The sequence below is a fragment of the Balaenoptera musculus genome, chromosome 13 (genome assembly GCF_009873245.2).
Source record: "Balaenoptera musculus isolate JJ_BM4_2016_0621 chromosome 13, mBalMus1.pri.v3, whole genome shotgun sequence".
Taxonomy (NCBI): Eukaryota; Metazoa; Chordata; class Mammalia; order Artiodactyla; family Balaenopteridae; genus Balaenoptera; species Balaenoptera musculus.
The window spans coordinates 54597285-54602342 of NC_045797.1; the positions used below are offsets into that span (position 1 = coordinate 54597285).

The 5058-nt window shown below is 38.6% G+C and overlaps 1 pseudogene; it reads right to left on the reverse strand.

Moving 5' to 3' along the window:
- Positions 1-1847: 1847 nt before the first annotated feature.
- LOC118906370 lies at positions 1848-2079 on the reverse strand (annotated as a pseudogene).
- Between the last annotated feature and the right edge of the window lie 2979 nt (positions 2080-5058).

The following is a 5058-nucleotide window of genomic DNA, read 5'->3' on the forward strand; positions in this document are numbered from 1 at the left end:
TCACAGTATCCACATTTTTTTTATCAAGTTGTAAACATAATGTATATATGATTTGCTATTCTAATATTTCCGGGTCATATTATTTTATAACTATTTTCCTTATGACTTAATTTTTAAGTTACTCACTGAAATTTTCTTTTAAAGTTTAAATATTTGATTTTTTGGTAAAAAGTATAAGCAGCACTATGAATTTTAAAAACACAATATTGAGCAATTTTCATAAAAAAAGTAATTTTCTATTTGAATGTATGTTTCAAAATAAATATAGCATTTAAACTGAGCTGACAAGCTATTCTAACACACTTTGGGTAGAAGTTAATAAGCTAAAATCTATTTGTAAATATTTGTTTCATGTATTTTTCTGGATGAATTCTATATTCCACATGAAAAAATATGCTATCATTCAAATGGTGCAGAAATAAACAACATGGAAAGTGAGGGCCTCCGTAATTCTACTCCCAGAAAAACCATTGTCTGGTGAACGTTCATCCTGGCTGAACTCCTTATTGAAAGGTGGAAATAATTCTGTAGTTTGCTGCCACATAGTGGTAAGGTAAGCATCATTGCACATTAACACTGGAAAAGAACTTGATGGTCTATTATCCTAACCCAACAAGTATATTTGCTGAGTTACTCACGCTAGGCACTGTACTAGTCAATAAGGACCTAAAGATGGCTCCTGTCTTGGAAAAGTTCAGAAATTAATAGGAAGACTGACAAGCATACAAATAACTAGCATGTCCCGACAAAGTGACAATGCTGAGACAAAACTACTGGCAGTAAAAACAAGAATTTCTTGTCAGGTTTCACTGAGGAGGTGACATGTGAGATGTACCTTCAAGTGTGAGGAAGTTTTGCGGGTGGGAATCAGAAAGACCTTCCGAGGGACTTCCCTGGCGGTCTAGTGGTTAAGACTTCGCCTTCCAGTGCAGGGGGTGCGGGTTCTACCCCTGGTCAGGAGCTAAGATCCCACATGCCTCCCAGCCAAAAAACCAAAACATAAAACAGAAGCAATATTGTAACAAATTCAATACAGACTTTAAAAAATGGTCCACATCAAAAAAAAAAATCTTAAAGAAAAAAATAAAAAGCAAGAAAAACCTTCCAAGCAGAGAGCACAGTGCATGAAAGATCAGTGCTTTCAGGGAATACTGAGAAGGTCCCACAAGTTGGAGGCTAGTGTATGGGGAAGGAAAGAAAGAATACATAAAAGAGCGCCATCATGTGCTTTTAAGTAGGGAAGGGATAAGATCAGAGTTCTTTAGAAAGGAAAAGTTTGGGACTTCCCTGGTGGCCCAGTGGTTAAGAATCCGCCTGCCAATGCAGGGGACACAGGTTTGATCCCTGGTCCTGAAAGATCCCACAGGCCACGGAGCAACTAAGCCCACGATCCACAACTACTGAAGCCCGCACGCCTAGAGCCCGTGCTCCACAACAAGAGAAGCCACCGCAATGAGAAGCCTGTGCTCCGCAACAAAGAGTAGCCCCCTGCTCGCCGCAACTAGAGAAAGCCCGCACGCAGCAACGAAGACCCAACGCAGCCAAAAATAAAAATTTTAAAAATCAAAATAAAATAAAAAAAGAAAGAAAAAGTTTGAAGAACATCTAAAATGTGCCTCACTCATAACAAACCTAACAAACCTTTTTTTGATTTTTTTTTTTAGGGAATCTGCTTAATTTTTAAAATAAATATTTACATTGAGAATACAGTTAATTTAGTAGCTTTCTTCACATTTCTGAGAGTCACAGAAGTTTCATTCATGTTTCAAGCAGTTGAGATGGTAAAGATTCTACTTCATAGGAAATGAATTACATTCAATGACACCTCACAACAGCCAACTGGAAGATTATTCCATTGCTTTTGAAGCAATGGTTGGGCTGGCATCTGTGATAGTAGCCAAATAAATGAAATTTCTGTGTAACACATGCTGGTACTGGGTGCACTCATTTGCCTGGCCTTTGTTCTGATACTCCACGATACAGCAGATCAGCTGGTCATTCTCCTCTAGGACCCACTGGATCATTTTGATTGACTTCTGCCCTGCCTCTCAGCCAGTCTGGTATGAAGGCTACCAACATCCTGGGAAGCCAGGTTGAAACCCAGTCTCAGGCCCCACGGATCCTCGTGCATCTAGTAAACCTAGTTTTATGTTTAAATTCTGTGGCTGTCTTCTATGAAAATGTATGTCATTAAAGGCAAATAAGTTTGTAAGAACACATGAGCATTAGTGTTTCCTTAAGATATACTGTGGAAATTATAATCAAACAACTCGTAACTAAATCATTCCTTAGTTGTGATCCATTAGTCAGTACATTTTAAGTATCAAGAGGAATTTGTAGATGTGTTATAGACTGTGGTAGCCAGCCTCCCAAGTGGCCCCCCAATTATACTGGCCTCCTGGCATTTACGGGTTGGTGTAGTCCCCTCTCACAATGAATAGGACTGAACTTTGTAATCAGTGCGATATTGTTGAGATGGGACTTCTGTGGCTAGGCCATAAAAGCCATTGAAGCTTCTACCTTGCTCTTTCTGGGGAAGGCCAGCTACCATGTTGTGAGAAAGCTCAAGCAGCCTGGGGGAGAGGCCCACATGGGGAGGAACTGAGGCCTTTTGTAAACAACAAGCGCCACTGAGTTAAGTCATCTTGGAAATGGATCCTCCACCCTTAGTTAAGCCTTTGGATGACTGCAACCTCATGAGAGACTCCTGGCCAGAAAATATCATCTTATATTAACAAACAATAAAATATTCATACTCTAGTATATGCTTTTGGATTTCATTTTAGACATGAAGCTATTAAATAGGGCTTATTAGGAGGGATTCCTTAATTATGTAAATCACCATACACTACTGGCAGATTATTATCATAAAGTGTGTTTTTTAGAATGTAAGGGTGACTCTGAGACTGACAGACTCCATTGAGATTTTCAGTTATGGAAAACAATACCTATTATAGTAGATAACTTTGATTGGAGTGAAGTTTATGAACAAGTATTAAATGAGTAGGCAATTAAATCCCTTTTTTGTGGTTTTAAAAGGTGAAATTTTAATTATTCAAACATCCTTTCAAATGTAAAAGAACTTAAAAAAATCATTATGTGTGAAAATGTGTCATTAAATAACTATAAAAATATTCCCTTCCCTACTTGAAGGGAAAATGCTGCTTTAACAGGTACATATTTAAAGTAAAACTACACTTAACAAAACACAGATATACTGATTACTTTTCATGATTTTATGTAGTCCACTTTTACCATAAGATGCCATTTAAGTGTTTTCTTTTATACTTTCATATATCAAGGATTACTGATTCTTTAAAAATTCCCTTGGACTACATTTTTACAAATAAAATATATAGCTACTTAAAAAAAGGTTCATGGCCCAAATTCATGCTGTGTTCTGAAAAGACTCAAGCGGAGAATTTAAAGTGGTCTCAAGTTGGTGGTGCGAGTTGACTCCAAAAAAAAAGCGCTTTTCCAAACACGTTACTCTTTCAGTCTTTAAAACCTGAACCTTCTCTTGCCTCTATTTCCTCTAGGAGTTACCACTCCATTTATTTGCCACTGTGTACTATACCGCCATTGTCTCTGCTTGATCTTGTCACTGTCAATTCCTTTCCCCCCAGTCTCTTTTAAACCCATTCAAATCCACTCCAAGCAAACTTTTGCCCTGATCACTCTATGAATGGCAACTTCATCCTTCCAGTTGCTCAGGTCAGAAGCCTTGGAATCATCTTTGACTCTTTTCCTCATACCCCATATCCCATCCTTCAGAAAATCCTGTTGGCTTACTTCCAAATCATATCCTGAATTTGTCCACTCTTCACACTTTCCACTGCTACCTTCCTGGTCTGAGCCACCAGCATCTTGCCTGCTTAGTTTATAGCAATAGCCTCTTCACTCATTGAAGTGGGAAGTCCTCCCACTTCCACTAAAGTCTAGTCTCAACAAAGTAGCTCCAGGGACTCTTTTGAAATGCAGATGAATCCTATCACTCTTCTGCTCAAAATGACTCCCCATTTCACTTAGAGTAAAAGTCCTTGTAAGGCTTTACATAATTGAAACTCCCTTGTTTCATTCCCTATAACCTATACCTTTGCTGGCTTGGCTCTAGCCACACTGGCCTCCTTGCTGTTCTTCCACACCAAGCTCCTGCCCTGACACCTCTGCAGTGGCTGTTCCCTCCACATGGAATGCTTTTCCTCAGGGTATCCACATCTCTTGCAAATCCTTACTCCAGGAAGCCTACCCTGACCACTCTATTTAAAATGGCAACAGATCTCCCCCTCACTCTCATCTTCTATTCCCCCTGTTTTTTCTATGGCAGTTACCACCTTTGCACATACATGTTAATTGTGTTTGTTGGCCTCCTAGCTCATGCTCTAATTTTGTGGGGGGAAGACTCACAACATCTTACTCTCAAATGCCCCTTACTTTCAAATGGTTGGGCCAAAATTTAAAAAGGGTTGTAATCCATTGATCGTTACGAAGTTCTTTCAGTGAGACTGAAACATATATTTAAAAAAGGAAAACACTTAAAAATGGTGTTAAAAAACAAAATTCAACCAACTAAATGTGCAGATCTAATTGGCTTTATTCAATGATTTATGAACCAGGCAGCATCCCATCTAGTAAATAGGAAGGCACTCCTTCAGTGGTACAAAATGGAAAGCTTTTATAGAAGTGGGGTGGGACAAGGAAGTTATGAGTAAAGGAAAAGAAAGGATTGTTTCAGGTGAGATTACCTCTCTAGTGCTGATAAGCAATTCCAGATATTCTGTTCTTGAGACAGGCTGAGACTGCCATTAAGTCGTGGTTTGCTGTCCTGGGGGATAGTGGCTCCACCTTGAGCCTGTTGTTTCTTTCTTCTCCTTTTTTTAAAAAAACGATGGTTAAGGTGGTAAATTTTGTTATGTGTATTTTACCACAACTTAAAAAAAAAAAATCAGAGCACACAGCACTTGTAGAATAACAAATATTTCACGAAATTTTTGTTTCAGTTATATATGTGTGAGTACTTAGGTGTACTTGGTTTAAGGTACAATGTATTTCCTACTA